This window comes from Anomaloglossus baeobatrachus, chromosome 4, assembly GCF_048569485.1.
Source record: "Anomaloglossus baeobatrachus isolate aAnoBae1 chromosome 4, aAnoBae1.hap1, whole genome shotgun sequence".
Taxonomy (NCBI): domain Eukaryota; kingdom Metazoa; phylum Chordata; class Amphibia; order Anura; family Aromobatidae; genus Anomaloglossus; species Anomaloglossus baeobatrachus.
The window spans coordinates 634,408,719-634,421,985 of NC_134356.1; the positions used below are offsets into that span (position 1 = coordinate 634,408,719).

Genomic DNA, 13,267 nt, shown 5'->3' on the forward strand with positions numbered 1-13,267 from the left:
TGCCACATGAGGCTCCGCCCCCGCAGATAACCACACGAGGCTCCACCCGCCACATTACCACACGCGGCACTTCCTTTCTATGTAATTCATCCACTTCAACTAAGGTAAACATGCATTTAATTACATCCGCAGTCTCCCAAATAAAATGATCTAAGGGTCGCCAGGTCCATCTCACAGGCCGCAGGAAAAAACGGACAACGATGCAGTAGCTGCTGACAACAACAATATCGACAAAATCGTAGGATTGCTTATCAACAACGAACAGCTGAGCGGATTGTTAAGGACAGAGAGAGATATCAAAAGGTTTATATCAACCGAACGACAGAAAGAAGGGAAGCTGATATATATACCCAGCGTCAACCAAGAATGAATTTGACACCTGCGGAAGTTGAAAACAACAATGCCCATCGACGTAAACTGCCCCCACCTTCGAGGTATGCAGCAAGAAATGCACAGAATATACCCAGTGAACAGCACGTGGGAAAGCGAGACGTTACGTGTAGTGATTGCATCTCACTTTTGGAAAGAAAAATTACACAGTGCAAAGTTTGTGTCCTGCTGCGGAAGTGGTACCATACACTTACGAGAATTAAATGACTATCCTCAGCAGTTTCAAGCGTGGTTAACTGAAGATACGAACGAGGGAAAATGTTTTTGAAAGAACATTAGAAAGTACAACAATGCTTTTGCCTTTGCATCCTTTGGATTTCAGTCAATTAAATTTTCCGGTGGCCCACCCGTTTTAGTCATTCACGGACAAGTTTACCACCGTACATCAACTTCTCTGAGATAAAAGACCAGCATACAATTAAATGTACATTTTTAATTAATTCCTGCTCTTTTTTAATAATTAAAAATATATTTGTCCTTTCTTTAGATCTGATACTCCTTCATATTCACAACTCTACATATTGGATCCTGAGTATGCAAACATTCAACGATTAAATAACGAGCAAAATGATGGATGCAAGAGGGACATAATGAATACTATTGACTGTTTACTCAGAGATACTGTATCAACCCAATTGCTCAGGCTTTCAAGATGATGAAGGATTTGATTGAGCAGCCTGGCTACGACCAGCATAAAATCAAAATGTGGATAACAAAGGATAGACAACACGACCCTCACCAATACAACTTGCCGACAGCCAATAAAATTGCAGCTGTGTTTGTCTCCAATGATGGAGAGCCGCCGATCAAAAGAGACATTGCCGTTCATCCCATTGGGCAGCGAGGACTAGAGAATATTGTGTACCATAACCCAAACTGTGATCCAATGGTGTATCCACTCCTCTTTCCGTATGGTGAACACGGATGGCAACCTGGAATACGGAAGCAAAGGAGAACTGCAAAAAGGCAAAGTCATGAAATGGAGGATGGTGACGATGAAGAACAGGAAGATATCAGTCACGATGCAGGGGAACAAGAAAAAAAAACAGGAATGTGTCGATGAGGGAATTCTATGAGTACCGCCTTCAGGATTGACAATCCTTCAACCCGCTGTTACATTCCGGCAAGCTGACACAACAATACATAATTGATGCCTACCTAAAGGTTGAAGCGCAGCGACTGGACTGGAACAGACAAAACCAAAAGAAACTCAGAGTAGAATTATATGTCGGGCTTATGGATTATATCAACAGTAGGGCTGAACAACAAGATCTGAGACTGGGTCACATCGTCATACTTCCCTCTTCTTTTACCGGTGGAAAACGTGCCATGACACAGAAATACCAAGATGTGATGACCTTGGTAGCAAAATTTGGATAACCGGATTTATTTATTACGTTCACTTGCAACCCAAAGTGGGAAGAAAGGCCTTTTACAACATGAAGCAGCAATAGACCGCCCAGATTTGGTATCTAATATAATCCACTTAAAGCTACAAGAGTTACTAAATGACTTGACTGCAAAAAAAGGAGGAGTGATGGGAAAAGTGAAGGCATACACCTACGTCATTGAATTTCAAAAAAGAGGTATTACAGAGATTCATCTGAATGTTCGTAACAGTAATGTTAAGAATGAAATTATTAATAATGTACATTTAATGCATCCATTTATTGTTTCAGGTCTTCCTCATTGCCATATGCTCTTAATTCTGGAAAACGAAGACAAGTTTCGATTGTGACAATGCTGTTTGTGCAGAAATTCCTGACTTGGATAATAACAAGGAGCTTTACAATGTTGTCACCAGCTGCATGATTCATGGGCTCTGTGGAGAACACAATAGAAATTCACCGTGCATGGAAGATGTAAAAGGAATCCGGACATGCTCCAAAAAGTTTCTAAAAGACTTCAGGGAAGAAACAAATATTAATGTGGATGGTTATCCAGTATATCACAGACGAAAAGATGGGATTAACCCCTTCACGACCTTGGACGGATCTATCCGTCCAGGATCGTGTCCCGTTAATCCCCGCCCCCTGCCGCGGGCAGGCGGCGTGGATCGGCACACATATCAGCTGTTTTCAACAGCTGACATGTGTGCCTGCTAGCCGCGGGTGGAATCGCTTCCACCCGCGGCCATTAACCCCTTAAATCTTGCTGCCAAAGTCTGGCAGCAAGATTTAAATGCGCGCGGCCATGTTTTTTACTTACCGCCGCCCCCACCGGAAGTCACGTGTGTTATCACGTGACTATCGGTGGTTGCCATCGTAGCACAGGGTCATGTGATGACGCCTGCTGCTATGCTGTTTCACTTTCGTTTTCCCTCGGCTGAGAGCAGAGGGAAAACCAAAGTGACTGAATCTGCTGTTTACAGCTGTATTGCTATGATCAGCAGATAGCGATCAGCGATCGGATTGCTGATTGCTATAGCCCCCTAGGGGGACTAGTAAAATTAAAAAAAAAGTAAAAAAAAAGTTTTAAAAAATAAAAAAAAAACAAAAACCTAAAAGTTCAAATCACCCCCCTTTCCCCCCATTGAAAATTAAAGGGTTAAAAAATAAATAAATATACACATATTTGGTATCGCCGCGTTCAGAAATGCCCGATCTATCAAAATATAAAATCAATTAATCTGATTGGTAAACGGCGTAGTGGCAAAAAAATTCCAAATGCCAAAATTACGTTTTTTGGTCGCCGCAAGTTTTACGCAAAATGCAATAACAGGCGATCAAAACGTAGCATCTGCGCAAAAATGGTACCATTATAAACGTCAGCTCGAGACACAAAAAATAAGCTATCACTGAGCCATAGATCCCAAAAAATAAGAACGCTACGTGTTTCGGAAAATGGTGCAAAACGTGCGCCACTTTTATTGGACAAACTTGTGAATTTTTTATAACCCCTTAGATACAAGTAAACCTATACATGTTTGGTGTCTACAAACTCGCACCGACCTGAGGCATCACATAGATACATCAGTTTTATCATATAGTGAACACGGTGAATAAAACATCCCAAAAACTATTGTGCGATCACACTTTTTTTGCAGTTTTTCCACACTTGGAATTTTTTTGCTGTTTTCCAGTACAATATATGATAAAACCTATGGTTTCATTTAAAAGTACAACTCGTCCCACAAAAAACAAGCCCTCATATGGCAAGATTGACGGAATAATAAAAAAGTTACGGCTCTCGGAAGAAAAGGAGCAAAAAACAAAAACGCAAAAACGGAAAGTGCCCGGGGGCTGAAGGGGTTAAGCTCAAGATTAGGGACGTGGAAGTTGACAGCCGCTGGGTTGTACCATACAACCCCCTACCTCTCTCAGAAATACAACGCACACATAAATGTGGACATCTGCTCTTCCATCCAGACCGTCAAATATATTTTCAAGTACGTGTACAAGGACATGATGCAGCTATCGTTCAAGTGAACGAAGCCAGCAACACCGACACCTACCACTGGGACGAGATTAAAGGCCGCTTTACACGCAACAACATTGCTAAAAAGAGGTCATTGGGGTCACGGAATTTGTGACGCACATCCCTTCTCGTTAGCGACGTCGTTGCGTGTGACTTGTACGAGCAACCGCTAACGATCAAAAATACTCACCTTATCGTTGATCGTTGACACGCTGTCCATTTCCCAAATATCGTTGCTGCTGCAGGACGCAGGTTGTTCGTCGTTCCCGTGGCAGCACACATCGTTATGTGTGACACCGCAGGAACGAGGAACCTCACCTTACCTGCGGCCGCCCGCAATGAGGAAGGAAGAAGTTGGGCGGGATGTTCGTCCTGCTCATCTCCGCCCCTCCGCTTCTATTGGGTGGCCGCTTAGTGACGTCGCTGTGACGCCGAACGAACCACCCCCTTAGAAAGGAGGCGGTTCGCCGGTCACAGCGACGTCACTAGGCAGGTAAGTAGTGTGACGGGTCTGAGCGTTGTGCGCCACGGGCAGCGATTTGCCCGTGACGCACAACCGACGGGAGCGGGTACGCTTGCTAGCGAAACCGGTACCGATATCACAGCGTGTAAAGTACCCTTAAGACTTATATCGACACACAATATTTGGCATCGCCTGAAGCAATGTGGCGGCTGGGAAAATAGGAGATGTCTGCTCATTCCCATGCTGTAGGAAGACTTCCAGAACAACTTCCTTTCCAGCAATCAGTTTACTTTAAGGATGGAGTGGAGCAGCGTTCTCTGGAAAAAGCTCAGCGTGATGGCACTAAACTTACCAAATGGTTAATTCTAAACCAAACTGATCCGTCAGCATGTCAGTATTTATATTGTGAAATACCATACCATTATGTCTGGACAAATAAGTTTTTAAAGACAAGAAAAAGAGGTGCTGATAAGATCCTTCCAAGAATGTACTCTGTCTCGCCACAAGATATGGAAAGATTTTCGCTGCGCCTACTCCTGATGCATATCAAAGGTAAGTCTTATTCAGCTAATTGTATGTTATTAGATCATCCTGACGTTTTTATCATTGTTAATTATTTTCTTTATGTTGTTTACAGGTGCTAGTGTGACGCCCTGGACTAGTCAGGTCATCCCAGGTAGTCACACACAACTGCACACCCCCTCCCGATTAGGTGACATCAGTCAAACTAAAAACCTTGTCACCACCCTCCAGGTTTGATGTCCACACCAGGGGGGGCGGAGCCCACCGAGGAGTTCACAGGCCTGGAGGTGGAAAACACAGGCACAAGTTCAAGTTGACAGTGCAGAGTAGTTTTGACAGTGAAGGAGGGAGGTTGAGTCCAAGGGTAGACCTGCGCCCAGGCCTGCCATAGACTACTCCGGTGGCTGGGTCGGAGCCCAGTCACCTTTGGCAAGAAGGCAGACGGTGGTGGCCGCCTGCAGGAGCCGGGATTACAGCCGGTGGAACCGTAGGGACCGGGGTCGGGCGGTGGCTCGCCGGTACCAAACCGGGGAACCGATTGGAAACCGAAGCACCAGGAGGGGTACTCAGATCCAGCCGAAGCCCCGAACCGACAGGGCTGAGTCAAATCAACTGATTGCGAACTGGACTTAAGGACCTTTCCCACACAAGTCCCGTTAGAAGACAACAGCCCAACCATACAGGGTAGAGCCACCGCCAAGGCATAGAGACCCAAAGGGCCAGCGTCTGCAGGCAAACGGGCTCTTATGGCATATAGTCGGGAAGCGGACTACCGGTGTCTAGGCATAGGAGTCAAACATTTACACACAGGGGTGCAGGAGAAAGGCGGAAACCACCAACCTATACTGGGAGAAGCTGCAGCCGTCTGTGGGCCCCGTTCATCACTCTGTTTGGTTTACCAGAGACTCCAGTGTATTGTGTCAGAGTGAGTACACCAGTACTTTTGGGCCGCGCACCGCACCAGCGTCCAACCCGCTCCCCCACCTCAGCACCTCCCTCGGGCCCCCGGGACCATCGCTCCCCTACCCATGGAGGGGTCAACACCAAGCTGCGCAACACCGTCCTCGGGAGGCCTAGTTAACGGCAGCGGTGGTGTCCATTCACCACAACCCATGGGTGGCGTCACGAACTTACAATCTAAACCAAACGACCACGACCCTGGCCGTGGAACTCCTCACCCAAGTCCCTGCGTGTAGCGCCAACTCCCTTGCAGAGCGATGTGACCCCCGGGTCCGTGAGAGGCTCGAGCCACCACCTGCAGTATGAGCACGGATCCGAGTGGCTCGGCGCTCGCAGCCGAGCCCGCGGGGCGGTACACATCGACTCTTCTGGCGTCTGCGAACAGGATAGAACCGTCCACTTACCTGTGGAAGTGTGCCTTATTGGAGAATCCGCCATCTTGGGCGTGAAAAGTTCCCGCCCGAGCCGTCTTCCCTGAACAGAGAGGGCGCAAAAGCAAAGCCCCGCCCCCTGAGAGCGGAGCGGAGCAAAAAGCAAGTGAAGTGCTCGGAAAAGACCAAGGAGGAACGGGAAGAAAATGTCCGTACCTACCGGAGATGGCGAAAGCGCGTCAGCTGCAGGAGCAGCGGAGCCCGAAGACGGGAACGTGGTGGCCCTCGCTCCGGTCACAGGAGCAGGGGAGGCCGCAGGTCCAGCAATTGCCCAAGTAATGCCGATCTCCCTGCCATACGTGCCCGGTGCTACCTGGCTACCCCAGTACGATGGGAAGCCTGATGCCTTGCAGGTGTTCCGGAAAAAGAGAAACACTATCCTTGACCTGTATGCCATGACGGGTAGCCAGCGTGCGACGGTAGTGCTAGGGCAGCTGACCGGCGCGGCCGAGCAGGAGACGGAGACTTGGGCAGACGCGGACTGGGCTTCAGTGACCACTATCTTCGAGAAACTCCAGACCGCCTTTGAAACACGCACCGAGGCCGAGTTGCGGATGCAGTTCTACCAGTGTCGGCAACGGCCAGCGGACAGTATACGAGACTATGCCTTGCGCTTGCAGACGGCCCTCCGGACACTGAGGTGGGTGGACACCATCAGTGAGGCCGACAGCAACAAGATGTTAGTGGAGCAGTTTCTTCAGGGACTGGGGTCTGCCGAAGATCACAAACAACTGCGGTTATGGACTTTGGAGCACGCCGACCTAGACTTTACGGTACTAAAGGAGCGGGCCATCAAGGCTTTGCAAGCACCAACTGTTGGCACCCCTGACGTGGCCCCTTGGCCGGTCGAAACCGCTCCTGTGTCGGTAGCACCCCCTCCCTTGGCTCTACCGGCCCCTGCCGCACAAGTCGGGACGATAGAAGCGCTGGCCTCGCAGGTCCGACACATGAATGAAGATCTCACTCGGATCCTCGCCACACTCCAGCTCCCGATGAGAGTCAAGCCCCAGGAGAAGATCCAGCTCGCCGACAGCCCGGAGGACGTCCCTTGGATGCAGCGGAGGAAGAACACTGATCCACGGTACGGGCCACCTGTGTGCTACACGTGCAACAAGCCTGGCCATTACTCTAGGAGATGCCCGTTAAACGAGCAACCCCTGAGGCCAAGGGCCAATCCTCAGGAGTAGACCCCCATGGCCCGGCTGATTGGAGAGACCGGTTTGTAGGAGGCCGGCCCATCATCTCTCTGACAGTGGACGGCGTCCCGACCATGGCTCTGTTGGACACTGCATCGTAGGTAACCACTATGCCTTATTCATTGTACCAGCGATTTTGGGCCGATAGTGAACTTGCCCCTCCCGATGATAGCATGACCGTTATTGCGGCCAATGGGCTCCCTATGACCCAAGTGGGACTCCGGGGGGTGACCCTTACCATGGGACAGACCCAGCTGAAATGCCAAGGGATGATTGTGGTGCTGAATGAGTCCAGTGACCGTAACCCAAAAGGTGTCCTAGGGACCAATGTGATTGAGCACTGTATGGGAGAGGTGTTGAGCTTGCTGCAGCAACTGTCTGCCACTGCAGGAGGAGGTCGGCAGAGGGCCCTACAGCGTGAAATCCGGGCCCTCCTGCACCGGCAGCAAGTGAACCTGACGGGTGGAGAGATTGGTGGAGTGCGAGTGATGGACGCAGCCCCTTTGGTGGTCCCGCCAAGGAGCGAAATGATGATTTGGTGTAGGGCAGCAGTGGGCCCCCAGGGACGGGATTACCCAGCGTTGGTAGAACCTTCGCCTTCGGAGCACTGGCCCACCGTGATGGTAGCCAGAGGGGTGATTGACGTCAAAAAGGGGAGAGCGCCTGTGAGAGTGCTGAATTGCGGGGAGGAAGAGGTTAGGCTCCCCCGCTATGCCACCATAGCTAAGCTGTTTACCATCGACCCCCACGCCATCCATGAGACCACCCCCACTACCCCTACACCCAACATGAGCAGTGACACACCATCTACACCACTAGAGGGGTGGTGCCGGGAGTTAGATGTCGGCACCGAATCCACCCCGGTACACCACAAAGATGGGGTATACAGGGTAGTACGGGAGTACGGGCAGGTTTTCAGCAAGCACCCGCTAGATTTCGGGAGGATTAAAGGGGTTCAACATCATATCCCCACAGGCACACATCCAGCCATCAAGGAGAGGTATAGGCCGATTCCACCAACACACTATCAATGTGCCAAAAACATGTTGAGGAACATGAAAGAGGCAGGGGTCATCCGGGATTGTTGTAGTCCCTGGGCAGCTCCATTGGTGCTGGTAAAGAAGAAAGACGGTACCATGAGAATGTGTGTGGATTACCGGAAGATCAATCAGATAACGCATAAAGATGCCTACCCTCTCCTCCGCATTGAAGAGTCGCTGGCTGCACTAAAAACTGCTAATTATTTCTCTACCCTTGACCTTACCAGTGGATACTGGCAGGTGGCGGTTGCACCAGAAGACCGCGAGAAGACAGCATTTGCTACCCCCATGGGACTCTGCGAGTTCAACAGTATGCCGTTCGGACTGTGCAATGCCACGCGGACCTTCCAACAGCTCATGGAGTGCTGCTTGGGGCATCTCAACTTCGAGACTGTTTTATTGTATCTTGATGATGTGATTGTGTATTTCAAGACGTATGAGGCCCACCTGGAGCACCTGGCAGAAGTGTTTGCAGCCCTCTCCAAATATGGGATGAAGCTGAAGCCCTCTAAGTGCCATCTGCTGAAACCCAAGGTGCAATATCTTGGACATGTGGTGAGCGCAGAAGGTGTAGCCCCGGATCCGGAGAAGGTTGCTGACATCCAGAGCTTGCCGCGACCAACCACGGTGAGGGAAGTGAGGCAGTTCCTGGGCCTGGTGGGCTACTACCGCCGTTTCATCAAGGGGTACACGAAGATGGCCGCGTCCATGCAAGACCTCCTTGTGGGACAAACTAAGAATGGGAGAGCCCCCGGCCCCCCCTTTGTCTGGAGAGAGAAACATGAGGAGTGCTTCCACCAGTTGAAGTCAGCCCTGACGGGCGAAGAAATCCTGGCCAACCCAGACTACGGCCTCCCGTTCATCCTCTACACCGATGCCAGCAATGTGGGCCTAGGTGCGGTCCTGTCCCAGGTACAGGATGGGAAGGAAAGGGTGATCGCCTATGCTAGCAGAAAACTCCGGCCGACGGAAAGGAACCCTGAAAATTACAGCTCCTTCAAGCTTGAGTTCTTAGCCCTCGTGTGGGCAATAACTGAAAGATTCAAGCATTACCTCGCGGCGGTGAAGTTTACTGCCTACACGGACAACAATCCGTTGACACACCTAGATACGGCCAAGCTGGGCGCCCTGGAGCATCGGTGGATGGCTCGACTGTCCAATTATGATTTCACTATCAAGTACAGGGCCGGCCGCAAGAACACTAATGCGGATGCGCTGTCTCGGATGCCGCATCTACCCGATGAAGGGGTGGAGGACGACGACCTTGAAGAACTTGAGCTACCCGCATTCCATCAGCCACGAGACGAGAAGCCCTGCGTTAACCAACAGCAGGTGAACCTTGACCCGCTGCCCGGCCAGGGGTGGCAAGAAGCTCAGGACCAGGAACCTGCGATCCAGCTGGTTAAAGCCATGATCGCGCAGGGCTTCTCCAGGATGGATTCCACAGCCCCCTCAGAAGCTCAACGGCTGTGGAAAGAGAGAAACCGGCTGTACTTACATCATGGGAAGCTGTAGAGGGAAATGATCAATCCGAAGACCCATGAGAAGGTCCGCCAGGTGGTGGTCCCCCAAGCCAGTGTGCCCAGGGTCCTGCAGGCCTACCATGATGGCGCCGGACACTTTGGTTGGAAAAAGCTGGAGATGTTGCTGAGAGAGCGGTTCTATTGGAGTGGGATGCGGGAGTCTGTGGAGGCCTGGTGTCGAGAATGTGGTCCCTGCACACTGAGAAGGCGGGACGAAGCCAGCCAGAAGGCCCCCCTACAGCCAATCGTCACTCACCAGCCATTGGAGTATGTTGCCCTAGACCACGTCAAGCTCGCGCCCAGCCGAAGCGGGTATACCTATGCCCTGACCATTGTAGACCACTACTCCAGGTTCATGGTGGTTGTCCCTGTTAAAGATTTGACGGGCCATACTGCAGCTAGAGCTTTCCAGGCCTACTTCTGCTGACCTCATGGCTACCCGGAAAGGGTGCTCACAGACCAGGGCTCGGCCTTTGAAGCGGAGGTGTTCCAAGAGTTCTGTCACTTGTACGGGTGTAAGAGGATCCGGACTACGCCATACCATGCCCAGACTAACGGGATGTGTGAGAACATGAATCACCTGGTCCTGAACCTCCTAAAGACACTACCGTTGGAGGCGAGGAACCTGTGGCCGGAGAAGTTGCCTGACCTGGTGGACATGTACAATAACATCCCCTGCAGTTCCACCAAGTGCACGCCTGCATATCTGATGAGAGCCTGACCTAGAAATGGACATAGAGGCACCCGTAGTCCTTTCCTCCACTAACAAGTGGGATGCCAAGCGACAGATGCAGTACCGACAGATCCAGGAGTATGTGGAAAGGAATCTGCGCCAGAGCCGAGAAAAGCAAGAGCAGCGCTTCAACAAGCAGGCTCCGGGTGCCCCCTTTGAACCCAGGGATGTGATACTGAAGCGCAAGAGGAGGACGCATAAGCTCGACGACTAGTGGGAAAGGACCCCATATGTCATACAGCCCCCTGGATGGGAAAACGAGAAGACCTATCTGATCAGTCGCGACCAGGGGAAGACCACGGCCACCATTTCCAGGAACCACCTGAAGAGATGCCCGGACCCCTTGAGGCTGGTGGATGAGGCTCCGGTTCCCGTGCTGAGCGGGGAAAAGAAGAAAGAGGTGATTCATACCGTGATGGGTGACTTCCCAGCGGACTGGCCTATGTAGAATGGTGCGGTAATTGTTCCCATGATAATGTTCCCACAACCTGTGGAAAAGAGAGAAACGGAAACGCCCACCAGCGAGCCACCCGAACAAGCGCCCAGGGATGCACCTATACTACGTCCCCGTAGGTCTCTACCTACCATACCTGACACATGGGAAGAGCGACCAGTTGTCCCCTTCGTCCCACTGACAACACTGGGCCCAGGAGGTCCGCACGCCCTAACCTAGGTAGGCCCCCGCTTAAGTACAGGGAGACTGCCATTTAGGGGTGCAATATGTTGATTGTGTAAATAGCTGAATGAATGAGCACTAATCACCCGAGGCTTTCACCTGATTGACAAAGTTAAAGGCAGCGGAACACGGCTGCCCAAGTGACACAGTCCCCGTTGGGACCCTACTGCCCGTCCCCGTTGGGACTTTGTTTTGCCCCTGTTTTTACAAAAGACAAGGCCGAAAACTGGCAGGCCACCCAAGATCTATTGGGCATCTAAATAACCCTTCCCTTTACCGGCCGTCCGGTTTCACCGCCTCCGGAGAGGCAGACTGGAGGATGGGCCTGCGGGAAGCTGTTGGCCGAGGCCCGCCACCACTACAACCGGTGGCCATCCTCCGAGTCAGGGGTCCCCTGGATGTGGGGCCTCTGAAAGGACTGTGAAACCTGTCCCGTTAAACACACCTGGGCCCGTTCCTGGACTGGGGAAAAGGGGTGCTGCCCACTTCTTAGGGGCAGCGTCAAGGCTAGGTTGTTTGGGTGGGTGACTGGAGGACCCGGTTCCTGTATTAATAAAAAAAAAAGTAAAAGTGTTGAAAAGTTTGTACAAATGTTAGTATACTTGTACTATGTTCCCGTTTTTCTATTTTTCAGAAACAGAAATAAACCGGTGATGGACGGGCAGCCCACGGACGGTCTGCATTAAACCAAGGGGGAATGTGACGCCCTGGATTAGTCAGGTTATCCCAGGTAGTCACACACAACACCACATCCCCTCCCGCTTAGGTGACATCAGTCAAACTAAAAACCTTGTCACCACCCTCCAGATTTGATGTCCACACCAGGGGGGCAGAGCCAGGCAGTTGGCTCCGCCCACCGAGGAGTTCAAAGGCGTGGAGGCGGGAAAACACAGACATAAGTTCAAGTTGATAGTGCAGAGTAGTTTTGACAGTGAAGGAGGGAGGTTGAGTCCAAGGGCAGACCTGCGCCCAGGCCTGCCATAGACTACTCCGGTGGCTGGGTCGGAGCCCAGTCACCTTTGGCAAGGAGGCAGACGGTGGTGGCCACCTGCAGGAGCTGGGATTACAGCCGGTGAAACCGTAGTGACCGGGGTCGGGCGGTGGCCCGCCGGTACCGAACCGGGGAACTGATTGGAAACCGGAGCACCAGGAGGGGTACTCAGACCCAGACGAAGCCCCGAACCGACAGGGCCGAGTCAAATCAACTGATTGCGGACTGGACTTAAGGACCTATCCCACACAAGTCCCGTTAGAAGACAACAGCCCAACCATACAGGGTAGAGCCACCGCCAAGGCATAGAGACTCAAAGGGCCAGCGTCTGCAGGCAAACGGGCTCCTACGGCATATACAAGTCGGGAAGCGGATTACCGGTGTCTAGACATAGGAGTCAAACATTTACTCACAGAGGTGCAGGAGAAAGGCGGAAACCACAAACCTATACCGGGAGAAGCTGCAGCCGGCTGCGGGCCCCGTTCATCACTCCATTTGGTTTACCAGAGACTCCAGTGTATTGTGTCAGAGTGAGTACACCAGTGCCTTCGGGCTGCGCACCGCACCAGCGTCCAACCCGCTCCCCCGCCTCAGCACCTCCCTCGGGCCCCCGGGACCATCGCTCCCCTACCCACGGAGGGGTCAACACCAAGCTGCGCAACACCATCCTCGGGAGGCCTAGTTAACGGCAGCGGTGGTGTCCATCCATTCACCACAACCCGTGGGTGGAGTCACGAACTTACAATCCAAACCAAATGACCACGGCCCCGGCCGTGGAACTACTCACCCAAGTCCCCGCGTGTAGCGCCAACTCCCTTGCAGAGCGACGTGACCCCCTGGGTCCGTGAGAGGCTCGAGCCACCACCTGCAGTACGAGCACGGATCCGAGCGGCGGTACACTAGATCATTCGAAGATCTGAGAACA

At 51.8% G+C, this 13,267-nt stretch overlaps 1 pseudogene; it reads left to right on the forward strand.

The window, feature by feature from the left end:
* The first annotated feature begins 1,042 nt into the window (after positions 1 to 1,042).
* LOC142302721 (uncharacterized) lies at positions 1,043 to 3,818 on the forward strand (annotated as a pseudogene).
* Positions 3,819 to 13,267: the final 9,449 nt, after the last annotated feature.